The 26,792-nt window shown below is 39.9% G+C and overlaps 21 non-coding genes across 21 annotated transcripts; 10 read left to right on the forward strand and 11 right to left on the reverse strand.

Annotated features, from left to right (window-relative positions):
- Nucleotides 1-1,658: 1,658 nt before the first annotated feature.
- On the reverse strand, nt 1,659-1,777 carry LOC137409433 (5S ribosomal RNA). Its single transcript, XR_010980653.1, has one exon. It is a non-coding gene; the product is annotated as a 5S ribosomal RNA (ribosomal RNA).
- Nucleotides 1,778-1,911: 134 nt separating this feature from the next.
- LOC137408973 (5S ribosomal RNA) lies at nt 1,912-2,030 on the forward strand. Its single transcript, XR_010980222.1, has one exon. It is a non-coding gene; the product is annotated as a 5S ribosomal RNA (ribosomal RNA).
- A 2,149-nt stretch (nt 2,031-4,179) lies between these two features.
- Nucleotides 4,180-4,298, reverse strand: LOC137409434 (5S ribosomal RNA). Its single transcript, XR_010980654.1, has one exon. It is a non-coding gene; the product is annotated as a 5S ribosomal RNA (ribosomal RNA).
- A 134-nt stretch (nt 4,299-4,432) lies between these two features.
- On the forward strand, nt 4,433-4,551 carry LOC137408974 (5S ribosomal RNA). Its single transcript, XR_010980223.1, has one exon. It is a non-coding gene; the product is annotated as a 5S ribosomal RNA (ribosomal RNA).
- A 2,093-nt stretch (nt 4,552-6,644) lies between these two features.
- LOC137409437 (5S ribosomal RNA) lies at nt 6,645-6,763 on the reverse strand. The gene has a single exon (XR_010980655.1). It is a non-coding gene; the product is annotated as a 5S ribosomal RNA (ribosomal RNA).
- A 134-nt stretch (nt 6,764-6,897) lies between these two features.
- LOC137408975 (5S ribosomal RNA) lies at nt 6,898-7,016 on the forward strand. The gene has a single exon (XR_010980224.1). It is a non-coding gene; the product is annotated as a 5S ribosomal RNA (ribosomal RNA).
- A 2,093-nt stretch (nt 7,017-9,109) lies between these two features.
- Nucleotides 9,110-9,228, reverse strand: LOC137409438 (5S ribosomal RNA). Its single transcript, XR_010980656.1, has one exon. It is a non-coding gene; the product is annotated as a 5S ribosomal RNA (ribosomal RNA).
- A 134-nt stretch (nt 9,229-9,362) lies between these two features.
- On the forward strand, nt 9,363-9,481 carry LOC137408976 (5S ribosomal RNA). The gene has a single exon (XR_010980225.1). It is a non-coding gene; the product is annotated as a 5S ribosomal RNA (ribosomal RNA).
- Nucleotides 9,482-11,630: 2,149 nt separating this feature from the next.
- Nucleotides 11,631-11,749, reverse strand: LOC137409440 (5S ribosomal RNA). Its single transcript, XR_010980658.1, has one exon. It is a non-coding gene; the product is annotated as a 5S ribosomal RNA (ribosomal RNA).
- Nucleotides 11,750-11,883: 134 nt separating this feature from the next.
- On the forward strand, nt 11,884-12,002 carry LOC137408977 (5S ribosomal RNA). The gene has a single exon (XR_010980226.1). It is a non-coding gene; the product is annotated as a 5S ribosomal RNA (ribosomal RNA).
- A 2,142-nt stretch (nt 12,003-14,144) lies between these two features.
- LOC137409175 (5S ribosomal RNA) lies at nt 14,145-14,263 on the reverse strand. Its single transcript, XR_010980413.1, has one exon. It is a non-coding gene; the product is annotated as a 5S ribosomal RNA (ribosomal RNA).
- Nucleotides 14,264-14,397: 134 nt separating this feature from the next.
- On the forward strand, nt 14,398-14,516 carry LOC137408978 (5S ribosomal RNA). Its single transcript, XR_010980227.1, has one exon. It is a non-coding gene; the product is annotated as a 5S ribosomal RNA (ribosomal RNA).
- A 2,087-nt stretch (nt 14,517-16,603) lies between these two features.
- LOC137409441 (5S ribosomal RNA) lies at nt 16,604-16,722 on the reverse strand. The gene has a single exon (XR_010980659.1). It is a non-coding gene; the product is annotated as a 5S ribosomal RNA (ribosomal RNA).
- A 134-nt stretch (nt 16,723-16,856) lies between these two features.
- LOC137408979 (5S ribosomal RNA) lies at nt 16,857-16,975 on the forward strand. The gene has a single exon (XR_010980228.1). It is a non-coding gene; the product is annotated as a 5S ribosomal RNA (ribosomal RNA).
- A 2,149-nt stretch (nt 16,976-19,124) lies between these two features.
- Nucleotides 19,125-19,243, reverse strand: LOC137409442 (5S ribosomal RNA). Its single transcript, XR_010980660.1, has one exon. It is a non-coding gene; the product is annotated as a 5S ribosomal RNA (ribosomal RNA).
- A 134-nt stretch (nt 19,244-19,377) lies between these two features.
- LOC137408981 (5S ribosomal RNA) lies at nt 19,378-19,496 on the forward strand. Its single transcript, XR_010980230.1, has one exon. It is a non-coding gene; the product is annotated as a 5S ribosomal RNA (ribosomal RNA).
- A 2,135-nt stretch (nt 19,497-21,631) lies between these two features.
- LOC137409443 (5S ribosomal RNA) lies at nt 21,632-21,750 on the reverse strand. The gene has a single exon (XR_010980661.1). It is a non-coding gene; the product is annotated as a 5S ribosomal RNA (ribosomal RNA).
- Nucleotides 21,751-21,884: 134 nt separating this feature from the next.
- LOC137408982 (5S ribosomal RNA) lies at nt 21,885-22,003 on the forward strand. The gene has a single exon (XR_010980231.1). It is a non-coding gene; the product is annotated as a 5S ribosomal RNA (ribosomal RNA).
- A 2,135-nt stretch (nt 22,004-24,138) lies between these two features.
- Nucleotides 24,139-24,257, reverse strand: LOC137409444 (5S ribosomal RNA). Its single transcript, XR_010980662.1, has one exon. It is a non-coding gene; the product is annotated as a 5S ribosomal RNA (ribosomal RNA).
- A 134-nt stretch (nt 24,258-24,391) lies between these two features.
- On the forward strand, nt 24,392-24,510 carry LOC137408983 (5S ribosomal RNA). Its single transcript, XR_010980232.1, has one exon. It is a non-coding gene; the product is annotated as a 5S ribosomal RNA (ribosomal RNA).
- A 2,135-nt stretch (nt 24,511-26,645) lies between these two features.
- Nucleotides 26,646-26,764, reverse strand: LOC137409446 (5S ribosomal RNA). The gene has a single exon (XR_010980664.1). It is a non-coding gene; the product is annotated as a 5S ribosomal RNA (ribosomal RNA).
- Nucleotides 26,765-26,792: the final 28 nt, after the last annotated feature.

Raw genomic sequence — 26,792 nt, forward strand, 5'->3', positions numbered from 1 at the left:
CGTGTAAAGACAGGTGAGTAGTAAGCGCCGTTCTTTGGCTTGTTCTTCTCATCTACGAGTTCGAAAGAAAACAGCCCTACATAGAAAGCTTTTACTTACGCGAACAGGTGTGTTAAAAAGATGTTCACGTCGAACCAAATAAAGCGATGCTTTAGAAATGGTGTAATAGCCTCCAAACGAGTACGCTCGCGTTCGACCGCCGCGCGAGTAGCTTCAACTCCTAACGAAACAATCGTAGTACGTCTACTATATACACGTGTAAATTAGGATTCGTTTGCTCTCTCAACATCTGAAAGAGCGGTTAATCGCGCTGCAACGAAACATTCATGCGTACCATGTAAACTAGGATTCGTTCGCTCTCTCAATATTTGAAAGAGCGGTCAATCGCGCTGCCGGTTATTCGTCCAGCTCGCTCATTAGCTATGAAAAGCTATCGAGTTACTTCGAACGCATAGCTTAAAACTTTGCCATTGCGTAACGAATATTCCCGGCTCAAACGAATCGTTGATATTGTGCAAATTAGGAGTCGTGTGTACTCTCATACTTCGACGGCGTGGTTGTTCGCGCTCGATAATATTCGACTCGTTCACTCATTGGCTAAACGCATAGCGTTCAAGATCTCGCCGATTCGTACGAAGGTTGCAGGCTCGTTACCGCCGCTTCACGCGCTTTAGATTATTTCGTCAGCATTTTGAAAACTACGGTAAATATTTTCCTTTTAAATAATTATAATCGCGTGGAAATGACCTTACGCGAAAGTAGGCTTTTCGCTAGAGATAATTCCGCAAAGATAAAAACTGATGGAGCAACCTTAGCTACGCGCTGGCCCGCGCTCATCACCGAACTTAGTTGCCGTCGTAACGTAGATTCCACGTTCCGGTTTGTAATTCGTTTCGAAACTTTTTGACACAATTTACCTTTTAGACTTTTACGCATCCGCGAGTACGGTTTTGTTTCATCACGATCGAAGACGATCGCTCGAGTTTACATTACGAGAATGCGTATTTTGCGGCGAAAGGCCGAGTCGAGTTTCGTTTAGTTATTTATTTTAGCTTTTAGGTAAACTCGTAACGCCGACATACGAGTTGCGCAATTAAAAGGAAATCTTAACGCGAGTTTCTTGAGCTATTACGCCGCGCAAAATGAAAACGAATCGAAATTATATCCTCTTTAAAATACACGGGTAGCAGCGGCGCATGGCTGGTGAAGATGAGGAGATTGAAGCTAGCCGGATAGCATCAAGTACTAATAATATTCATATTATCCAGTTTCGGCTAAAACCTTTGAATGGAAATGATTTTTTATTTTATATCAAAAGATAGAGCGAATTAAAAGACTTTTAAATGGAAATGATTTTTTATTTTATATCAAAAGATAGAGCGAATTAAAAGACTTTTAAATGGAAATGATTTTTTGTTTTAAATCAAGAGATAGAGCGAATTAAAAGACTTTTAAATGGAAATGATTTTTTATTTTACATCAAGAGATAGAGCGAATTAAAAGACTTTCAAGCGGAAATGATTTTTTATTTTACATCAAGAGATAGAGCGAATTAAAAGACTTTCAAGCGGAAATGATTTTTTATTCTATATCAAGAGATAGAGTGAATTAAAGAAGCTTGAAAATTCTAAATTAGTATAATTTTGATAAAAACTAAAGGTCTACAGCACCCGGTATTCCCAGGCGGTCACCCATCCAAGTACTAACCGGGCTCGACGTTGCTTAGCTTCAGTGATCGGACGAGAACTGGCGTTTTCAACGTGATATGGCCGTAGACATTTAGTAAGCTTCAACAGACGCTAATGAGAAACGTGGCAATAATCAGCGAACGCCCATTGGACAATATAGTCACGGCTTGGTGAGCATTATTATAACTCTGCGTTAATAGCGTGTCTCGAAGAGCGCATCAGTGTCTACGGCCATATCACGTTGAAAACGCCAGTTCTCGTCCGATCACTGAAGCTAAGCAACGTCGAGCCCGGTTAGTACTTGGATGGGTGACCGCCTGGGAATACCGGGTGCTGTAGACTTTTTATTTATTTTTACATCTTGCTATCTTCATCGCGATCTTCGCGCTATCTTCATCTACATGTACATGTACATGTTCATGTACATGAACATGTACTACGTATGCGTTATATATATATACATATACTATGTACTATGTACTATGTACTACGTACGTGTAGTGTGTAACAGTATATATAACTTTGCTGCTGCATTTCCGCGTCAAAACCCTTCTGGCAAGCGTGATCAATTAAAGCGCGACACTTTTTGTAGTCGAAGGATGTACTCTACTCGTGTATAACGAAAACTGTTGCAGCGTCCGATCTCAACATAAAAATAATATATTCTCACTTTTAATCCGAAGAAATCTCTTTTAAAGGAAGTTTGTTACTTTTTCTCGACATAAAGTGACGCGCTATCGTAGATCTTATTAGTTTACCGGCTATCTAATGTCTACGCGTGTAAAGACAGGTGAGTAGTAAGCGCCGTTCTTTGGCTTGTTCTTCTCATCTACGAGTTCGAAAGAAAACAGCCCTACATAGAAAGCTTTTACTTACGCGAACAGGTGTGTTAAAAAGATGTTCACGTCGAACCAAATAAAGCGATGCTTTAGAAATGGTGTAATAGCCTCCAAACGAGTACGCTCGCGTTCGACCGCCGCGCGAGTAGCTTCAACTCCTAACGAAACAATCGTAGTACGTCTACTATATACACGTGTAAATTAGGATTCGTTTGCTCTCTCAACATCTGAAAGAGCGGTTAATCGCGCTGCAACGAAACATTCATGCGTACCATGTAAACTAGGAATCGTTCGCTCTCTCAATATTTGAAAGAGCGGTCAATCGCGCTGCCGGTTATTCGTCCAGCTCGCTCATTAGCTATGAAAAGCTATCGAGTTACTTCGAACGCATAGCTTAAAACTTTGCCATTGCGTAACGAATATTCCCGGCTCAAACGAATCGTTGATATTGTGCAAATTAGGAGTCGTGTGTACTCTCATACTTCGACGGCGTAGTTGTTCGCGCTCGATAATATTCGACTCGTTCACTCATTGGCTAAACGCATAGCGTTCAAGATCTCGCCGATTCGTACGAAGGTTGCAGGCTCGTTACCGCCGCTTCACGCGCTTTAGATTATTTCGTCAGCATTTTGAAAACTACGGTAAATATTTTCCTTTTAAATAATTATAATCGCGTGGAAATGACCTTACGCGAAAGTAGGCTTTTCGCTAGAGATAATTCCGCAAAGATAAAAACTGATGGAGCAACCTTAGCTACGCGCTGGCCCGCGCTCATCACCGAACTTAGTTGCCGTCGTAACGTAGATTCCACGTTCCGGTTTGTAATTCGTTTCGAAACTTTTTGACACAATTTACCTTTTAGACTTTTACGCATCCGCGAGTACGGTTTTGTTTCATCACGACCGAAGACGATCGCTCGAGTTTACATTACGAGAATGCGTATTTTGCGGCGAAAGGCCGAGTCGAGTTTCGTTTAGTTATTTATTTTAGCTTTTAGGTAAACTCGTAACGCCGACATACGAGTTGCGCAATTAAAAGGAAATCTTAACGCGAGTTTCTTGAGCTATTACGCCGCGCAAAATGAAAACGAATCGAAATTATATCCTCTTTAAAATACACGGGTAGCAGCGGCGCATGGCTGGTGAAGATGAGGAGATTGAAGCTAGCCGGATAGCATCAAGTACTAATAATATTCATATTATCCAGTTTCGGCTAAAACCTTTGAATGGAAATGATTTTTTATTTTATATCAAAAGATAGAGCGAATTAAAAGACTTTTAAATGGAAATGATTTTTTATTTTATATCAAAAGATAGAGCGAATTAAAAGACTTTTAAATGGAAATGATTTTTTATTTTATATCAAAAGATAGAGCGAATTAAAAGACTTTTAAATGGAAATGATTTTTTGTTTTAAATCAAGAGATAGAGCGAATTAAAAGACTTTTAAATGGAAATGATTTTTTATTTTACATCAAGAGATAGAGCGAATTAAAAGACTTTCAAGCGGAAATGATTTTTTATTTTACATCAAGAGATAGAGCGAATTAAAAGACTTTCAAGCGGAAATGATTTTTTATTCTATATCAAGAGATAGAGTGAATTAAAGAAGCTTGAAAATTCTAAATTAGTATAATTTTGATAAAAACTAAAGGTCTACAGCACCCGGTATTCCCAGGCGGTCACCCATCCAAGTACTAACCGGGCTCGACGTTGCTTAGCTTCAGTGATCGGACGAGAACTGGCGTTTTCAACGTGATATGGCCGTAGACATTTAGTAAGCTTCAACAGACGCTAATGAGAAACGTGGCAATAATCAGCGAACGCCCATTGGACAATATAGTCACGGCTTGGTGAGCATTATTATAACTCTGCGTTAATAGCGTGTCTCGAAGAGCGCATCAGTGTCTACGGCCATATCACGTTGAAAACGCCAGTTCTCGTCCGATCACTGAAGCTAAGCAACGTCGAGCCCGGTTAGTACTTGGATGGGTGACCGCCTGGGAATACCGGGTGCTGTAGACTTTTTATTTATTTTTACATCTTGCTATCTTCATCGCGATCTTCGCGCTATCTTCATCTACATGTACATGTACATGTTCATGTACATGAACATGTACTACGTATGCGTTATATATATATACATATACTATGTACTATGTACTATGTACTACGTACGTGTAGTGTGTAACAGTATATATAACTTTGCTGCTGCATTTCCGCGTCAAAACCCTTCTGGCAAGCGTGATCAATTAAAGCGCGACACTTTTTGTAGTCGAAGGATGTACTCTACTCGTGTATAACGAAAACTGTTGCAGCGTCCGATCTCAACATAAAAATAACATATTCTCACTTTTAATCCGAAGAAATCTCTTTTAAAGGAAGTTTGTTACTTTTTCTCGACATAAAGTGACGCGCTATCGTAGATCTTATTAGTTTACCGGCTATCTAATGTCTACGCGTGTAAAGACAGGTGAGTAGTAAGCGCCGTTCTTTGGCTTGTTCTTCTCATCTACGAGTTCGAAAGAAAACAGCCCTACATAGAAAGCTTTTACTTACGCGAACAGGTGTGTTAAAAAGATGTTCACGTCGAACCAAATAAAGCGATGCTTTAGAAATGGTGTAATAGCCTCCAAACGAGTACGCTCGCGTTCGACCGCCGCGCGAGTAGCTTCAACTCCTAACGAAACAATCGTAGTACGTCTACTATATACACGTGTAAATTAGGATTCGTTTGCTCTCTCAACATCTGAAAGAGCGGTTAATCGCGCTGCAACGAAACATTCATGCGTACCATGTAAACTAGGATTCGTTCGCTCTCTCAATATTTGAAAGAGCGGTCAATCGCGCTGCCGGTTATTCGTCCAGCTCGCTCATTAGCTATGAAAAGCTATCGAGTTACTTCGAACGCATAGCTTAAAACTTTGCCATTGCGTAACGAATATTCCCGGCTCAAACGAATCGTTGATATTGTGCAAATTAGGAGTCGTGTGTACTCTCATACTTCGACGGCGTAGTTGTTCGCGCTCGATAATATTCGACTCGTTCACTCATTGGCTAAACGCATAGCGTTCAAGATCTCGCCGATTCGTACGAAGGTTGCAGGCTCGTTACCGCCGCTTCACGCGCTTTAGATTATTTCGTCAGCATTTTGAAAACTACGGTAAATATTTTCCTTTTAAATAATTATAATCGCGTGGAAATGACCTTACGCGAAAGTAGGCTTTTCGCTAGAGATAGTTCCGCAAAGATAAAAACTGATGGAGCAACCTTAGCTACGCGCTGGCCCGCGCTCATCACCGAACTTAGTTGCCGTCGTAACGTAGATTCCACGTTCCGGTTTGTAATTCGTTTCGAAACTTTTTGACACAATTTACCTTTTAGACTTTTACGCATCCGCGAGTACGGTTTTGTTTCATCACGATCGAAGACGATCGCTCGAGTTTACATTACGAGAATGCGTATTTTGCGGCGAAAGGCCGAGTCGAGTTTCGTTTAGTTATTTATTTTAGCTTTTAGGTAAACTCGTAACGCCGACATACGAGTTGCGCAATTAAAAGGAAATCTTAACGCGAGTTTCTTGAGCTATTACGCCGCGCAAAATGAAAACGAATCGAAATTATATCCTCTTTAAAATACACGGGTAGCAGCGGCGCATGGCTGGTGAAGATGAGGAGATTGAAGCTAGCCGGATAGCATCAAGTACTAATAATATTCATATTATCCAGTTTCGGCTAAAACCTTTGAATGGAAATGATTTTTTATTTTATATCAAAAGATAGAGCGAATTAAAAGACTTTTAAATGGAAATGATTTTTTATTTTATATCAAAAGATAGAGCGAATTAAAAGACTTTTAAATGGAAATGATTTTTTGTTTTAAATCAAGAGATAGAGCGAATTAAAAGACTTTTAAATGGAAATGATTTTTTATTTTACATCAAGAGATAGAGCGAATTAAAAGACTTTCAAGCGGAAATGATTTTTTATTTTACATCAAGAGATAGAGCGAATTAAAAGACTTTCAAGCGGAAATGATTTTTTATTCTATATCAAGAGATAGAGTGAATTAAAGAAGCTTGAAAATTCTAAATTAGTATAATTTTGATAAAAACTAAAGGTCTACAGCACCCGGTATTCCCAGGCGGTCACCCATCCAAGTACTAACCGGGCTCGACGTTGCTTAGCTTCAGTGATCGGACGAGAACTGGCGTTTTCAACGTGATATGGCCGTAGACATTTAGTAAGCTTCAACAGACGCTAATGAGAAACGTGGCAATAATCAGCGAACGCCCATTGGACAATATAGTCACGGCTTGGTGAGCATTATTATAACTCTGCGTTAATAGCGTGTCTCGAAGAGCGCATCAGTGTCTACGGCCATATCACGTTGAAAACGCCAGTTCTCGTCCGATCACTGAAGCTAAGCAACGTCGAGCCCGGTTAGTACTTGGATGGGTGACCGCCTGGGAATACCGGGTGCTGTAGACTTTTTATTTATTTTTACATCTTGCTATCTTCATCGCGATCTTCGCGCTATCTTCATCTACATGTACATGTACATGTTCATGTACATGAACATGTACTACGTATGCGTTATATATATATACATATACTATGTACTATGTACTATGTACTACGTACGTGTAGTGTGTAACAGTATATATAACTTTGCTGCTGCATTTCCGCGTCAAAACCCTTCTGGCAAGCGTGATCAATTAAAGCGCGACACTTTTTGTAGTCGAAGGATGTACTCTACTCGTGTATAACGAAAACTGTTGCAGCGTCCGATCTCAACATAAAAATAACATATTCTCACTTTTAATCCGAAGAAATCTCTTTTAAAGGAAGTTTGTTACTTTTTCTCGACATAAAGTGACGCGCTATCGTAGATCTTATTAGTTTACCGGCTATCTAATGTCTACGCGTGTAAAGACAGGTGAGTAGTAAGCGCCGTTCTTTGGCTTGTTCTTCTCATCTACGAGTTCGAAAGAAAACAGCCCTACATAGAAAGCTTTTACTTACGCGAACAGGTGTGTTAAAAAGATGTTCACGTCGAACCAAATAAAGCGATGCTTTAGAAATGGTGTAATAGCCTCCAAACGAGTACGCTCGCGTTCGACCGCCGCGCGAGTAGCTTCAACTCCTAACGAAACAATCGTAGTACGTCTACTATATACACGTGTAAATTAGGATTCGTTTGCTCTCTCAACATCTGAAAGAGCGGTTAATCGCGCTGCAACGAAACATTCATGCGTACCATGTAAACTAGGATTCGTTCGCTCTCTCAATATTTGAAAGAGCGGTCAATCGCGCTGCCGGTTATTCGTCCAGCTCGCTCATTAGCTATGAAAAGCTATCGAGTTACTTCGAACGCATAGCTTAAAACTTTGCCATTGCGTAACGAATATTCCCGGCTCAAACGAATCGTTGATATTGTGCAAATTAGGAGTCGTGTGTACTCTCATACTTCGACGGCGTAGTTGTTCGCGCTCGATAATATTCGACTCGTTCACTCATTGGCTAAACGCATAGCGTTCAAGATCTCGCCGATTCGTACGAAGGTTGCAGGCTCGTTACCGCCGCTTCACGCGCTTTAGATTATTTCGTCAGCATTTTGAAAACTACGGTAAATATTTTCCTTTTAAATAATTATAATCGCGTGGAAATGACCTTACGCGAAAGTAGGCTTTTCGCTAGAGATAGTTCCGCAAAGATAAAAACTGATGGAGCAACCTTAGCTACGCGCTGGCCCGCGCTCATCACCGAACTTAGTTGCCGTCGTAACGTAGATTCCACGTTCCGGTTTGTAATTCGTTTCGAAACTTTTTGACACAATTTACCTTTTAGACTTTTACGCATCCGCGAGTACGGTTTTGTTTCATCACGATCGAAGACGATCGCTCGAGTTTACATTACGAGAATGCGTATTTTGCGGCGAAAGGCCGAGTCGAGTTTCGTTTAGTTATTTATTTTAGCTTTTAGGTAAACTCGTAACGCCGACATACGAGTTGCGCAATTAAAAGGAAATCTTAACGCGAGTTTCTTGAGCTATTACGCCGCGCAAAATGAAAACGAATCGAAATTATATCCTCTTTAAAATACACGGGTAGCAGCGGCGCATGGCTGGTGAAGATGAGGAGATTGAAGCTAGCCGGATAGCATCAAGTACTAATAATATTCATATTATCCAGTTTCGGCTAAAACCTTTGAATGGAAATGATTTTTTATTTTATATCAAAAGATAGAGCGAATTAAAAGACTTTTAAATGGAAATGATTTTTTATTTTATATCAAAAGATAGAGCGAATTAAAAGACTTTTAAATGGAAATGATTTTTTGTTTTAAATCAAGAGATAGAGCGAATTAAAAGACTTTTAAATGGAAATGATTTTTTATTTTACATCAAGAGATAGAGCGAATTAAAAGACTTTCAAGCGGAAATGATTTTTTATTTTACATCAAGAGATAGAGCGAATTAAAAGACTTTCAAGCGGAAATGATTTTTTATTCTATATCAAGAGATAGAGTGAATTAAAGAAGCTTGAAAATTCTAAATTAGTATAATTTTGATAAAAACTAAAGGTCTACAGCACCCGGTATTCCCAGGCGGTCACCCATCCAAGTACTAACCGGGCTCGACGTTGCTTAGCTTCAGTGATCGGACGAGAACTGGCGTTTTCAACGTGATATGGCCGTAGACATTTAGTAAGCTTCAACAGACGCTAATGAGAAACGTGGCAATAATCAGCGAACGCCCATTGGACAATATAGTCACGGCTTGGTGAGCATTATTATAACTCTGCGTTAATAGCGTGTCTCGAAGAGCGCATCAGTGTCTACGGCCATATCACGTTGAAAACGCCAGTTCTCGTCCGATCACTGAAGCTAAGCAACGTCGAGCCCGGTTAGTACTTGGATGGGTGACCGCCTGGGAATACCGGGTGCTGTAGACTTTTTATTTATTTTTACATCTTGCTATCTTCATCGCGATCTTCGCGCTATCTTCATCTACATGTACATGTACATGTTCATGTACATGAACATGTACTACGTATGCGTTATATATATATACATATACTATGTACTATGTACTATGTACTACGTACGTGTAGTGTGTAACAGTATATATAACTTTGCTGCTGCATTTCCGCGTCAAAACCCTTCTGGCAAGCGTGATCAATTAAAGCGCGACACTTTTTGTAGTCGAAGGATGTACTCTACTCGTGTATAACGAAAACTGTTGCAGCGTCCGATCTCAACATAAAAATAACATATTCTCACTTTTAATCCGAAGAAATCTCTTTTAAAGGAAGTTTGTTACTTTTTCTCGACATAAAGTGACGCGCTATCGTAGATCTTATTAGTTTACCGGCTATCTAATGTCTACGCGTGTAAAGACAGGTGAGTAGTAAGCGCCGTTCTTTGGCTTGTTCTTCTCATCTACGAGTTCGAAAGAAAACAGCCCTACATAGAAAGCTTTTACTTACGCGAACAGGTGTGTTAAAAAGATGTTCACGTCGAACCAAATAAAGCGATGCTTTAGAAATGGTGTAATAGCCTCCAAACGAGTACGCTCGCGTTCGACCGCCGCGCGAGTAGCTTCAACTCCTAACGAAACAATCGTAGTACGTCTACTATATACACGTGTAAATTAGGATTCGTTTGCTCTCTCAACATCTGAAAGAGCGGTTAATCGCGCTGCAACGAAACATTCATGCGTACCATGTAAACTAGGATTCGTTCGCTCTCTCAATATTTGAAAGAGCGGTCAATCGCGCTGCCGGTTATTCGTCCAGCTCGCTCATTAGCTATGAAAAGCTATCGAGTTACTTCGAACGCATAGCTTAAAACTTTGCCATTGCGTAACGAATATTCCCGGCTCAAACGAATCGTTGATATTGTGCAAATTAGGAGTCGTGTGTACTCTCATACTTCGACGGCGTAGTTGTTCGCGCTCGATAATATTCGACTCGTTCACTCATTGGCTAAACGCATAGCGTTCAAGATCTCGCCGATTCGTACGAAGGTTGCAGGCTCGTTACCGCCGCTTCACGCGCTTTAGATTATTTCGTCAGCATTTTGAAAACTACGGTAAATATTTTCCTTTTAAATAATTATAATCGCGTGGAAATGACCTTACGCGAAAGTAGGCTTTTCGCTAGAGATAGTTCCGCAAAGATAAAAACTGATGGAGCAACCTTAGCTACGCGCTGGCCCGCGCTCATCACCGAACTTAGTTGCCGTCGTAACGTAGATTCCACGTTCCGGTTTGTAATTCGTTTCGAAACTTTTTGACACAATTTACCTTTTAGACTTTTACGCATCCGCGAGTACGGTTTTGTTTCATCACGATCGAAGACGATCGCTCGAGTTTACATTACGAGAATGCGTATTTTGCGGCGAAAGGCCGAGTCGAGTTTCGTTTAGTTATTTATTTTAGCTTTTAGGTAAACTCGTAACGCCGACATACGAGTTGCGCAATTAAAAGGAAATCTTAACGCGAGTTTCTTGAGCTATTACGCCGCGCAAAATGAAAACGAATCGAAATTATATCCTCTTTAAAATACACGGGTAGCAGCGGCGCATGGCTGGTGAAGATGAGGAGATTGAAGCTAGCCGGATAGCATCAAGTACTAATAATATTCATATTATCCAGTTTCGGCTAAAACCTTTGAATGGAAATGATTTTTTATTTTATATCAAAAGATAGAGCGAATTAAAAGACTTTTAAATGGAAATGATTTTTTATTTTATATCAAAAGATAGAGCGAATTAAAAGACTTTTAAATGGAAATGATTTTTTGTTTTAAATCAAGAGATAGAGCGAATTAAAAGACTTTTAAATGGAAATGATTTTTTGTTTTAAATCAAGAGATAGAGCGAATTAAAAGACTTTTAAATGGAAATGATTTTTTATTTTACATCAAGAGATAGAGCGAATTAAAAGACTTTCAAGCGGAAATGATTTTTTATTTTACATCAAGAGATAGAGCGAATTAAAAGACTTTCAAGCGGAAATGATTTTTTATTCTATATCAAGAGATAGAGTGAATTAAAGAAGCTTGAAAATTCTAAATTAGTATAATTTTGATAAAAACTAAAGGTCTACAGCACCCGGTATTCCCAGGCGGTCACCCATCCAAGTACTAACCGGGCTCGACGTTGCTTAGCTTCAGTGATCGGACGAGAACTGGCGTTTTCAACGTGATATGGCCGTAGACATTTAGTAAGCTTCAACAGACGCTAATGAGAAACGTGGCAATAATCAGCGAACGCCCATTGGACAATATAGTCACGGCTTGGTGAGCATTATTATAACTCTGCGTTAATAGCGTGTCTCGAAGAGCGCATCAGTGTCTACGGCCATATCACGTTGAAAACGCCAGTTCTCGTCCGATCACTGAAGCTAAGCAACGTCGAGCCCGGTTAGTACTTGGATGGGTGACCGCCTGGGAATACCGGGTGCTGTAGACTTTTTATTTATTTTTACATCTTGCTATCTTCATCGCGATCTTCGCGCTATCTTCATCTACATGTACATGTACATGTTCATGTACATGAACATGTACTACGTATGCGTTATATATATATACATATACTATGTACTATGTACTACGTACGTGTAGTGTGTAACAGTATATATAACTTTGCTGCTGCATTTCCGCGTCAAAACCCTTCTGGCAAGCGTGATCAATTAAAGCGCGACACTTTTTGTAGTCGAAGGATGTACTCTACTCGTGTATAACGAAAACTGTTGCAGCGTCCGATCTCAACATAAAAATAACATATTCTCACTTTTAATCCGAAGAAATCTCTTTTAAAGGAAGTTTGTTACTTTTTCTCGACATAAAGTGACGCGCTATCGTAGATCTTATTAGTTTACCGGCTATCTAATGTCTACGCGTGTAAAGACAGGTGAGTAGTAAGCGCCGTTCTTTGGCTTGTTCTTCTCATCTACGAGTTCGAAAGAAAACAGCCCTACATAGAAAGCTTTTACTTACGCGAACAGGTGTGTTAAAAAGATGTTCACGTCGAACCAAATAAAGCGATGCTTTAGAAATGGTGTAATAGCCTCCAAACGAGTACGCTCGCGTTCGACCGCCGCGCGAGTAGCTTCAACTCCTAACGAAACAATCGTAGTACGTCTACTATATACACGTGTAAATTAGGATTCGTTTGCTCTCTCAACATCTGAAAGAGCGGTTAATCGCGCTGCAACGAAACATTCATGCGTACCATGTAAACTAGGATTCGTTCGCTCTCTCAATATTTGAAAGAGCGGTCAATCGCGCTGCCGGTTATTCGTCCAGCTCGCTCATTAGCTATGAAAAGCTATCGAGTTACTTCGAACGCATAGCTTAAAACTTTGCCATTGCGTAACGAATATTCCCGGCTCAAACGAATCGTTGATATTGTGCAAATTAGGAGTCGTGTGTACTCTCATACTTCGACGGCGTAGTTGTTCGCGCTCGATAATATTCGACTCGTTCACTCATTGGCTAAACGCATAGCGTTCAAGATCTCGCCGATTCGTACGAAGGTTGCAGGCTCGTTACCGCCGCTTCACGCGCTTTAGATTATTTCGTCAGCATTTTGAAAACTACGGTAAATATTTTCCTTTTAAATAATTATAATCGCGTGGAAATGACCTTACGTGAAAGTAGGCTTTTCGCTAGAGATAATTCCGCAAAGATAAAAACTGATGGAGCAACCTTAGCTACGCGCTGGCCCGCGCTCATCACCGAACTTAGTTGCCGTCGTAACGTAGATTCCACGTTCCGGTTTGTAATTCGTTTCGAAACTTTTTGACACAATTTACCTTTTAGACTTTTACGCATCCGCGAGTACGGTTTTGTTTCATCACGACCGAAGACGATCGCTCGAGTTTACATTACGAGAATGCGTATTTTGCGGCGAAAGGCCGAGTCGAGTTTCGTTTAGTTATTTATTTTAGCTTTTAGGTAAACTCGTAACGCCGACATACGAGTTGCGCAATTAAAAGGAAATCTTAACGCGAGTTTCTTGAGCTATTACGCCGCGCAAAATGAAAACGAATCGAAATTATATCCTCTTTAAAATACACGGGTAGCAGCGGCGCATGGCTGGTGAAGATGAGGAGATTGAAGCTAGCCGGATAGCATCAAGTACTAATAATATTCATATTATCCAGTTTCGGCTAAAACCTTTGAATGGAAATGATTTTTTATTTTATATCAAAAGATAGAGCGAATTAAAAGACTTTTAAATGGAAATGATTTTTTATTTTATATCAAAAGATAGAGCGAATTAAAAGACTTTTAAATGGAAATGATTTTTTATTTTATATCAAAAGATAGAGCGAATTAAAAGACTTTTAAATGGAAATGATTTTTTGTTTTAAATCAAGAGATAGAGCGAATTAAAAGACTTTTAAATGGAAATGATTTTTTATTTTACATCAAGAGATAGAGCGAGTTAAAAGACTTTCAAGCGGAAATGATTTTTTATTTTACATCAAGAGATAGAGCGAATTAAAAGACTTTCAAGCGGAAATGATTTTTTATTCTATATCAAGAGATAGAGTGAATTAAAGAAGCTTGAAAATTCTAAATTAGTATAATTTTGATAAAAACTAAAGGTCTACAGCACCCGGTATTCCCAGGCGGTCACCCATCCAAGTACTAACCGGGCTCGAGGTTGCTTAGCTTCAGTGATCGGACGAGAACTGGCGTTTTCAACGTGATATGGCCGTAGACATTTAGTAAGCTTCAACAGACGCTAATGAGAAACGTGGCAATAATCAGCGAACGCCCATTGGACAATATAGTCACGGCTTGGTGAGCATTATTATAACTCTGCGTTAATAGCGTGTCTCGAAGAGCGCATCAGTGTCTACGGCCATATCACGTTGAAAACGCCAGTTCTCGTCCGATCACTGAAGCTAAGCAACGTCGAGCCCGGTTAGTACTTGGATGGGTGACCGCCTGGGAATACCGGGTGCTGTAGACTTTTTATTTATTTTTACATCTTGCTATCTTCATCGCGATCTTCGCGCTATCTTCATCTACATGTACATGTTCATGTACATGAACATGTACTACGTATGCGTTATATATATATACATATACTATGTACTATGTACTATGTACTACGTACGTGTAGTGTGTAACAGTATATATAACTTTGCTGCTGCATTTCCGCGTCAAAACCCTTCTGGCAAGCGTGATCAATTAAAGCGCGACACTTTTTGTAGTCGAAGGATGTACTCTACTCGTGTATAACGAAAACTGTTGCAGCGTCCGATCTCAACATAAAAATAACATATTCTCACTTTTAATCCGAAGAAATCTCTTTTAAAGGAAGTTTGTTACTTTTTCTCGACATAAAGTGACGCGCTATCGTAGATCTTATTAGTTTACCGGCTATCTAATGTCTACGCGTGTAAAGACAGGTGAGTAGTAAGCGCCGTTCTTTGGCTTGTTCTTCTCATCTACGAGTTCGAAAGAAAACAGCCCTACATAGAAAGCTTTTACTTACGCGAACAGGTGTGTTAAAAAGATGTTCACGTCGAACCAAATAAAGCGATGCTTTAGAAATGGTGTAATAGCCTCCAAACGAGTACGCTCGCGTTCGACCGCCGCGCGAGTAGCTTCAACTCCTAACGAAACAATCGTAGTACGTCTACTATATACACGTGTAAATTAGGATTCGTTTGCTCTCTCAACATCTGAAAGAGCGGTTAATCGCGCTGCAACGAAACATTCATGCGTACCATGTAAACTAGGATTCGTTCGCTCTCTCAATATTTGAAAGAGCGGTCAATCGCGCTGCCGGTTATTCGTCCAGCTCGCTCATTAGCTATGAAAAGCTATCGAGTTACTTCGAACGCATAGCTTAAAACTTTGCCATTGCGTAACGAATATTCCCGGCTCAAACGAATCGTTGATATTGTGCAAATTAGGAGTCGTGTGTACTCTCATACTTCGACGGCGTGGTTGTTCGCGCTCGATAATATTCGACTCGTTCACTCATTGGCTAAACGCATAGCGTTCAAGATCTCGCCGATTCGTACGAAGGTTGCAGGCTCGTTACCGCCGCTTCACGCGCTTTAGATTATTTCGTCAGCATTTTGAAAACTACGGTAAATATTTTCCTTTTAAATAATTATAATCGCGTGGAAATGACCTTACGCGAAAGTAGGCTTTTCGCTAGAGATAATTCCGCAAAGATAAAAACTGATGGAGCAACCTTAGCTACGCGCTGGCCCGCGCTCATCACCGAACTTAGTTGCCGTCGTAACGTAGATTCCACGTTCCGGTTTGTAATTCGTTTCGAAACTTTTTGACACAATTTACCTTTTAGACTTTTACGCATCCGCGAGTACGGTTTTGTTTCATCACGATCGAAGACGATCGCTCGAGTTTACATTACGAGAATGCGTATTTTGCGGCGAAAGGCCGAGTCGAGTTTCGTTTAGTTATTTATTTTAGCTTTTAGGTAAACTCGTAACGCCGACATACGAGTTGCGCAATTAAAAGGAAATCTTAACGCGAGTTTCTTGAGCTATTACGCCGCGCAAAATGAAAACGAATCGAAATTATATCCTCTTTAAAATACACGGGTAGCAGCGGCGCATGGCTGGTGAAGATGAGGAGATTGAAGCTAGCCGGATAGCATCAAGTACTAATAATATTCATATTATCCAGTTTCGGCTAAAACCTTTGAATGGAAATGATTTTTTATTTTATATCAAAAGATAGAGCGAATTAAAAGACTTTTAAATGGAAATGATTTTTTATTTTATATCAAAAGATAGAGCGAATTAAAAGACTTTTAAATGGAAATGATTTTTTGTTTTAAATCAAGAGATAGAGCGAATTAAAAGACTTTTAAATGGAAATGATTTTTTATTTTACATCAAGAGATAGAGCGAATTAAAAGACTTTCAAGCGGAAATGATTTTTTATTTTACATCAAGAGATAGAGCGAATTAAAAGACTTTCAAGCGGAAATGATTTTTTATTCTATATCAAGAGATAGAGTGAATTAAAGAAGCTTGAAAATTCTAAATTAGTATAATTTTGATAAAAACTAAAGGTCTACAGCACCCGGTATTCCCAGGCGGTCACCCATCCAAGTACTAACCGGGCTCGACGTTGCTTAGCTTCAGTGATCGGACGAGAACTGGCGTTTTCAACGTGATATGGCCGTAGACATTTAGTAAGCTTCAACAGACGCTAATGAGAAACGTGGCAATAATCAGCGAACGCCCATTGGACAATATAGTCACGGCTTGGTGAGCATTATTATAACTCTGCGTTAATAGCGTGTCTCGAAGAGCGCATCAGTGTCTACGGCCATATCACGTTGAAAACGCCAGTTCTCGTCCGATCACTGAAGCTAAGCAACGTCGAGCCCGGTTAGTACTTGGATGGGTGACCGCCTGGGAATACCGGGTGCTGTAGACTTTTTATTTATTTTTACATCTTGCTATCTTCATCGCGATCTTCGCGCTATCTTCATCTACATGTACATGTACATGTTCATGTACATGAACATGTACTACGTATGCGTTATATATATATACATATACTATGTACTATGTACTATGTACTACGTACGTGTAGTGTGTAACAGTATATATAACTTTGCTGCTGCATTTCCGCGTCAAAACCCTTCTGGCAAGCGTGATCAATTAAAGCGCGACACTTTTTGTAGTCGAAGGATGTACTCTACTCGTGTATAACGAAAACTGTTGCAGCGTCCGATCTCAACATAAAAATAACATATTCTCACTTTTAATCCGAAGAAATCTCTTTTAAAGGAAGTTTGTTACTTTTTCTCGACATAAAGTGACGCGCTATCGTAGATCTTATTAGTTTACCGGCTATCTAATGTCTACGCGTGTAAAGACAGGTGAGTAGTAAGCGCCGTTCTTTGGCTTGTTCTTCTCATCTACGAGTTCGAAAGAAAACAGCCCTACATAGAAAGCTTTTACTTACGCGAACAGGTGTGTTAAAAAGATGTTCACGTCGAACCAAATAAAGCGATGCTTTAGAAATGGTGTAATAGCCTCCAAACGAGTACGCTCGCGTTCGACCGCCGCGCGAGTAGCTTCAACTCCTAACGAAACAATCGTAGTACGTCTACTATATACACGTGTAAATTAGGATTCGTTTGCTCTCTCAACATCTGAAAGAGCGGTTAATCGCGCTGCAACGAAACATTCATGCGTACCATGTAAACTAGGATTCGTTCGCTCTCTCAATATTTGAAAGAGCGGTCAATCGCGCTGCCGGTTATTCGTCCAGCTCGCTCATTAGCTATGAAAAGCTATCGAGTTACTTCGAACGCATAGCTTAAAACTTTGCCATTGCGTAACGAATATTCCCGGCTCAAACGAATCGTTGATATTGTGCAAATTAGGAGTCGTGTGTACTCTCATACTTCGACGGCGTGGTTGTTCGCGCTCGATAATATTCGACTCGTTCACTCATTGGCTAAACGCATAGCGTTCAAGATCTCGCCGATTCGTACGAAGGTTGCAGGCTCGTTACCGCCGCTTCACGCGCTTTAGATTATTTCGTCAGCATTTTGAAAACTACGGTAAATATTTTCCTTTTAAATAATTATAATCGCGTGGAAATGACCTTACGCGAAAGTAGGCTTTTCGCTAGAGATAATTCCGCAAAGATAAAAACTGATGGAGCAACCTTAGCTACGCGCTGGCCCGCGCTCATCACCGAACTTAGTTGCCGTCGTAACGTAGATTCCACGTTCCGGTTTGTAATTCGTTTCGAAACTTTTTGACACAATTTACCTTTTAGACTTTTACGCATCCGCGAGTACGGTTTTGTTTCATCACGATCGAAGACGATCGCTCGAGTTTACATTACGAGAATGCGTATTTTGCGGCGAAAGGCCGAGTCGAGTTTCGTTTAGTTATTTATTTTAGCTTTTAGGTAAACTCGTAACGCCGACATACGAGTTGCGCAATTAAAAGGAAATCTTAACGCGAGTTTCTTGAGCTATTACGCCGCGCAAAATGAAAACGAATCGAAATTATATCCTCTTTAAAATACACGGGTAGCAGCGGCGCATGGCTGGTGAAGATGAGGAGATTGAAGCTAGCCGGATAGCATCAAGTACTAATAATATTCATATTATCCAGTTTCGGCTAAAACCTTTGAATGGAAATGATTTTTTATTTTATATCAAAAGATAGAGCGAATTAAAAGACTTTTAAATGGAAATGATTTTTTATTTTATATCAAAAGATAGAGCGAATTAAAAGACTTTTAAATGGAAATGATTTTTTGTTTTAAATCAAGAGATAGAGCGAATTAAAAGACTTTTAAATGGAAATGATTTTTTATTTTACATCAAGAGATAGAGCGAATTAAAAGACTTTCAAGCGGAAATGATTTTTTATTTTACATCAAGAGATAGAGCGAATTAAAAGACTTTCAAGCGGAAATGATTTTTTATTTTACATCAAGAGATAGAGCGAATTAAAAGACTTTCAAGCGGAAATGATTTTTTATTCTATATCAAGAGATAGAGTGAATTAAAGAAGCTTGAAAATTCTAAATTAGTATAATTTTGATAAAAACTAAAGGTCTACAGCACCCGGTATTCCCAGGCGGTCACCCATCCAAGTACTAACCGGGCTCGACGTTGCTTAGCTTCAGTGATCGGACGAGAACTGGCGTTTTCAACGTGATATGGCCGTAGACATTTAGTAAGCTTCAACAGACGCTAATGAGAAACGTGGCAATAATCAGCGAACGCCCATTGGACAATATAGTCACGGCTTGGTGAGCATTATTATAACTCTGCGTTAATAGCGTGTCTCGAAGAGCGCATCAGTGTCTACGGCCATATCACGTTGAAAACGCCAGTTCTCGTCCGATCACTGAAGCTAAGCAACGTCGAGCCCGGTTAGTACTTGGATGGGTGACCGCCTGGGAATACCGGGTGCTGTAGACTTTTTATTTATTTTTACATCTTGCTATCTTCATCGCGATCTTCGCGCTATCTTCATCTACATGTACATGTACATGTTCATGTACATGAACATGTACTACGTATGCGTTATATATATATACATATACTATGTACTACGTACGTGTAGTGTGTAACAGTATATATAACTTTGCTGCTGCATTTCCGCGTCAAAACCCTTCTGGCAAGCGTGATCAATTAAAGCGCGACACTTTTTGTAGTCGAAGGATGTACTCTACTCGTGTATAACGAAAACTGTTGCAGCGTCCGATCTCAACATAAAAATAACATATTCTCACTTTTAATCCGAAGAAATCTCTTTTAAAGGAAGTTTGTTACTTTTTCTCGACATAAAGTGACGCGCTATCGTAGATCTTATTAGTTTACCGGCTATCTAATGTCTACGCGTGTAAAGACAGGTGAGTAGTAAGCGCCGTTCTTTGGCTTGTTCTTCTCATCTACGAGTTCGAAAGAAAACAGCCCTACATAGAAAGCTTTTACTTACGCGAACAGGTGTGTTAAAAAGATGTTCACGTCGAACCAAATAAAGCGATGCTTTAGAAATGGTGTAATAGCCTCCAAACGAGTACGCTCGCGTTCGACCGCCGCGCGAGTAGCTTCAACTCCTAACGAAACAATCGTAGTACGTCTACTATATACACGTGTAAATTAGGATTCGTTTGCTCTCTCAACATCTGAAAGAGCGGTTAATCGCGCTGCAACGAAACATTCATGCGTACCATGTAAACTAGGATTCGTTCGCTCTCTCAATATTTGAAAGAGCGGTCAATCGCGCTGCCGGTTATTCGTCCAGCTCGCTCATTAGCTATGAAAAGCTATCGAGTTACTTCGAACGCATAGCTTAAAACTTTGCCATTGCGTAACGAATATTCCCGGCTCAAACGAATCGTTGATATTGTGCAAATTAGGAGTCGTGTGTACTCTCATACTTCGACGGCGTGGTTGTTCGCGCTCGATAATATTCGACTCGTTCACTCATTGGCTAAACGCATAGCGTTCAAGATCTCGCCGATTCGTACGAAGGTTGCAGGCTCGTTACCGCCGCTTCACGCGCTTTAGATTATTTCGTCAGCATTTTGAAAACTACGGTAAATATTTTCCTTTTAAATAATTATAATCGCGTGGAAATGACCTTACGCGAAAGTAGGCTTTTCGCTAGAGATAATTCCGCAAAGATAAAAACTGATGGAGCAACCTTAGCTACGCGCTGGCCCGCGCTCATCACCGAACTTAGTTGCCGTCGTAACGTAGATTCCACGTTCCGGTTTGTAATTCGTTTCGAAACTTTTTGACACAATTTACCTTTTAGACTTTTACGCATCCGCGAGTACGGTTTTGTTTCATCACGATCGAAGACGATCGCTCGAGTTTACATTACGAGAATGCGTATTTTGCGGCGAAAGGCCGAGTCGAGTTTCGTTTAGTTATTTATTTTAGCTTTTAGGTAAACTCGTAACGCCGACATACGAGTTGCGCAATTAAAAGGAAATCTTAACGCGAGTTTCTTGAGCTATTACGCCGCGCAAAATGAAAACGAATCGAAATTATATCCTCTTTAAAATACACGGGTAGCAGCGGCGCATGGCTGGTGAAGATGAGGAGATTGAAGCTAGCCGGATAGCATCAAGTACTAATAATATTCATATTATCCAGTTTCGGCTAAAACCTTTGAATGGAAATGATTTTTTATTTTATATCAAAAGATAGAGCGAATTAAAAGACTTTTAAATGGAAATGATTTTTTATTTTATATCAAAAGATAGAGCGAATTAAAAGACTTTTAAATGGAAATGATTTTTTGTTTTAAATCAAGAGATAGAGCGAATTAAAAGACTTTTAAATGGAAATGATTTTTTATTTTACATCAAGAGATAGAGCGAATTAAAAGACTTTCAAGCGGAAATGATTTTTTATTTTACATCAAGAGATAGAGCGAATTAAAAGACTTTCAAGCGGAAATGATTTTTTATTTTACATCAAGAGATAGAGCGAATTAAAAGACTTTCAAGCGGAAATGATTTTTTATTCTATATCAAGAGATAGAGTGAATTAAAGAAGCTTGAAAATTCTAAATTAGTATAATTTTGATAAAAACTAAAGGTCTACAGCACCCGGTATTCCCAGGCGGTCACCCATCCAAGTACTAACCGGGCTCGACGTTGCTTAGCTTCAGTGATCGGACGAGAACTGGCGTTTTCAACGTGATATGGCCGTAGACATTTAGTAAGCTTCAACAGACGCTAATGAGAAACGTGGCAATAATCAGCGAACGCCCATTGGACAATATAGTCACGGCTTGGTGAGCATTATTATAACTCTGCGTTAATAGCGTGTCTCGAAGAGCGCATCAGTGTCTACGGCCATATCACGTTGAAAACGCCAGTTCTCGTCCGATCACTGAAGCTAAGCAACGTCGAGCCCGGTTAGTACTTGGATGGGTGACCGCCTGGGAATACCGGGTGCTGTAGACTTTTTATTTATTTTTACATCTTGCTATCTTCATCGCGATCTTCGCGCTATCTTCATCTACATGTACATGTACATGTTCATGTACATGAACATGTACTACGTATGCGTTATATATATATACATATACTATGTACTACGTACGTGTAGTGTGTAACAGTATATATAACTTTGCTGCTGCATTTCCGCGTCAAAACCCTTCTGGCAAGCGTGATCAATTAAAGCGCGACACTTTTTGTAGTCGAAGGATGTACTCTACTCGTGTATAACGAAAACTGTTGCAGCGTCCGATCTCAACATAAAAATAACATATTCTCACTTTTAATCCGAAGAAATCTTTTTTAAAGGAAGTTTGTTACTTTTTCTCGACATAAAGTGACGCGCTATCGTAGATCTTATTAGTTTACCGGCTATCTAATGTCTACGCGTGTAAAGACAGGTGAGTAGTAAGCGCCGTTCTTTGGCTTGTTCTTCTCATCTACGAGTTCGAAAGAAAACAGCCCTACATAGAAAGCTTTTACTTACGCGAACAGGTGTGTTAAAAAGATGTTCACGTCGAACCAAATAAAGCGATGCTTTAGAAATGGTGTAATAGCCTCCAAACGAGTACGCTCGCGTTCGACCGCCGCGCGAGTAGCTTCAACTCCTAACGAAACAATCGTAGTACGTCTACTATATACACGTGTAAATTAGGATTCGTTTGCTCTCTCAACATCTGAAAGAGCGGTTAATCGCGCTGCAACGAAACATTCATGCGTACCATGTAAACTAGGATTCGTTCGCTCTCTCAATATTTGAAAGAGCGGTCAATCGCGCTGCCGGTTATTCGTCCAGCTCGCTCATTAGCTATGAAAAGCTATCGAGTTACTTCGAACGCATAGCTTAAAACTTTGCCATTGCGTAACGAATATTCCCGGCTCAAACGAATCGTTGATATTGTGCAAATTAGGAGTCGTGTGTACTCTCATACTTCGACGGCGTGGTTGTTCGCGCTCGATAATATTCGACTCGTTCACTCATTGGCTAAACGCATAGCGTTCAAGATCTCGCCGATTCGTACGAAGGTTGCAGGCTCGTTACCGCCGCTTCACGCGCTTTAGATTATTTCGTCAGCATTTTGAAAACTACGGTAAATATTTTCCTTTTAAATAATTATAATCGCGTGGAAATGACCTTACGCGAAAGTAGGCTTTTCGCTAGAGATAGTTCCGCAAAGATAAAAACTGATGGAGCAACCTTAGCTACGCGCTGGCCCGCGCTCATCACCGAACTTAGTTGCCGTCGTAACGTAGATTCCACGTTCCGGTTTGTAATTCGTTTCGAAACTTTTTGACACAATTTACCTTTTAGACTTTTACGCATCCGCGAGTACGGTTTTGTTTCATCACGATCGAAGACGATCGCTCGAGTTTACATTACGAGAATGCGTATTTTGCGGCGAAAGGCCGAGTCGAGTTTCGTTTAGTTATTTATTTTAGCTTTTAGGTAAACTCGTAACGCCGACATACGAGTTGCGCAATTAAAAGGAAATCTTAACGCGAGTTTCTTGAGCTATTACGCCGCGCGAAATGAAAACGAATCGAAATTATATCCTCTTTAAAATACACGGGTAGCAGCGGCGCATGGCTGGTGAAGATGAGGAGATTGAAGCTAGCCGGATAGCATCAAGTACTAATAATATTCATATTATCCAGTTTCGGCTAAAACCTTTGAATGGAAATGATTTTTTATTTTATATCAAAAGATAGAGCGAATTAAAAGACTTTTAAATGGAAATGATTTTTTATTTTATATCAAAAGATAGAGCGAATTAAAAGACTTTTAAATGGAAATGATTTTTTATTTTATATCAAGAGATAGAGCGAATTAAGAGACTTTTAAATGGAAATGATTTTTTGTTTTAAATCAAGAGATAGAGCGAATTAAAAGACTTTTAAATGGAAATGATTTTTTATTTTACATCAAGAGATAGAGCGAATTAAAAGACTTTCAAGCGGAAATGATTTTTTATTTTACATCAAGAGATAGAGCGAATTAAAAGACTTTCAAGCGGAAATGATTTTTTATTCTATATCAAGAGATAGAGTGAATTAAAGAAGCTTGAAAATTCTAAATTAGTATAATTTTGATAAAAACTAAAGGTCTACAGCACCCGGTATTCCCAGGCGGTCACCCATCCAAGTACTAACCGGGCTCGACGTTGCTTAGCTTCAGTGATCGGACGAGAACTGGCGTTTTCAACGTGATATGGCCGTAGACATTTAGTAAGCTTCAACAGACGCTAATGAGAAACGTGGCAATAATCAGCGAACGCCCATTGGACAATATAGTCACGGCTTGGTGAGCATTATTATAACTCTGCGTTAATAGCGTGTCTCGAAGAGCGCATCAGTGTCTACGGCCATATCACGTTGAAAACGCCAGTTCTCGTCCGATCACTGAAGCTAAGCAACGTCGAGCCCGGTTAGTACTTGGATGGGTGACCGCCTGGGAATACCGGGTGCTGTAGACTTTTTATTTATTTTTACATCTTGCTATCTTCATCGCGATCTTCGCGCTATCTTCATCTACATGTACATGTACATGTTCATGTACATGAACATGTACTACGTATGCGTTATATATATATACATATACTATGTACTACGTACGTGTAGTGTGTAACAGTATATATAACTTTGCTGCTGCATTTCCGCGTCAAAACCCTTCTGGCAAGCGTGATCAATTAAAGCGCGACACTTTTTGTAGTCGAAGGATGTACTCTACTCGTGTATAACGAAAACTGTTGCAGCGTCCGATCTCAACATAAAAATAACATATTCTCACTTTTAATCCGAAGAAATCTCTTTTAAAGGAAGTTTGTTACTTTTTCTCGACATAAAGTGACGCGCTATCGTAGATCTTATTAGTTTACCGGCTATCTAATGTCTACGCGTGTAAAGACAGGTGAGTAGTAAGCGCCGTTCTTTGGCTTGTTCTTCTCATCTACGAGTTCGAAAGAAAACAGCCCTACATAGAAAGCTTTTACTTACGCGAACAGGTGTGTTAAAAAGATGTTCACGTCGAACCAAATAAAGCGATGCTTTAGAAATGGTGTAATAGCCTCCAAACGAGTACGCTCGCGTTCGACCGCCGCGCGAGTAGCTTCAACTCCTAACGAAACAATCGTAGTACGTCTACTATATACACGTGTAAATTAGGATTCGTTTGCTCTCTCAACATCTGAAAGAGCGGTTAATCGCGCTGCAACGAAACATTCATGCGTACCATGTAAACTAGGATTCGTTCGCTCTCTCAATATTTGAAAGAGCGGTCAATCGCGCTGCCGGTTATTCGTCCAGCTCGCTCATTAGCTATGAAAAGCTATCGAGTTACTTCGAACGCATAGCTTAAAACTTTGCCATTGCGTAACGAATATTCCCGGCTCAAACGAATCGTTGATATTGTGCAAATTAGGAGTCGTGTGTACTCTCATACTTCGACGGCGTGGTTGTTCGCGCTCGATAATATTCGACTCGTTCACTCATTGGCTAAACGCATAGCGTTCAAGATCTCGCCGATTCGTACGAAGGTTGCAGGCTCGTTACCGCCGCTTCACGCGCTTTAGATTATTTCGTCAGCATTTTGAAAACTACGGTAAATATTTTCCTTTTAAATAATTATAATCGCGTGGAAATGACCTTACGCGAAAGTAGGCTTTTCGCTAGAGATAGTTCCGCAAAGATAAAAACTGATGGAGCAACCTTAGCTACGCGCTGGCCCGCGCTCATCACCGAACTTAGTTGCCGTCGTAACGTAGATTCCACGTTCCGGTTTGTAATTCGTTTCGAAACTTTTTGACACAATTTACCTTTTAGACTTTTACGCATCCGCGAGTACGGTTTTGTTTCATCACGATCGAAGACGATCGCTCGAGTTTACATTACGAGAATGCGTATTTTGCGGCGAAAGGCCGAGTCGAGTTTCGTTTAGTTATTTATTTTAGCTTTTAGGTAAACTCGTAACGCCGACATACGAGTTGCGCAATTAAAAGGAAATCTTAACGCGAGTTTCTTGAGCTATTACGCCGCGCGAAATGAAAACGAATCGAAATTATATCCTCTTTAAAATACACGGGTAGCAGCGGCGCATGGCTGGTGAAGATGAGGAGATTGAAGCTAGCCGGATAGCATCAAGTACTAATAATATTCATATTATCCAGTTTCGGCTAAAACCTTTGAATGGAAATGATTTTTTATTTTATATCAAAAGATAGAGCGAATTAAAAGACTTTTAAATGGAAATGATTTTTTATTTTATATCAAAAGATAGAGCGAATTAAAAGACTTTTAAATGGAAATGATTTTTTATTTTATATCAAGAGATAGAGCGAATTAAGAGACTTTTAAATGGAAATGATTTTTTGTTTTAAATCAAGAGATAGAGCGAATTAAAAGACTTTTAAATGGAAATGATTTTTTATTTTACATCAAGAGATAGAGCGAATTAAAAGACTTTCAAGCGGAAATGATTTTTTATTTTACATCAAGAGATAGAGCGAATTAAAAGACTTTCGAGCGGAAATGATTTTTTATTCTATATCAAGAGATAGAGTGAATTAAAGAAGCTTGAAAATTCTAAATTAGTATAATTTTGATAAAAACTAAAGGTCTACAGCACCCGGTATTCCCAGGCGGTCACCCATCCAAGTACTAACCGGGCTCGACGTTGCTTAGCTTCAGTGATCGGACGAGAACTGGCGTTTTCAACGTGATATGGCCGTAGACATTTAGTAAGCTTCAACAGACGCTAATG

This window comes from Watersipora subatra, chromosome 11, assembly GCF_963576615.1.
Source record: "Watersipora subatra chromosome 11, tzWatSuba1.1, whole genome shotgun sequence".
Taxonomy (NCBI): Eukaryota; Metazoa; Bryozoa; class Gymnolaemata; order Cheilostomatida; family Watersiporidae; genus Watersipora; species Watersipora subatra.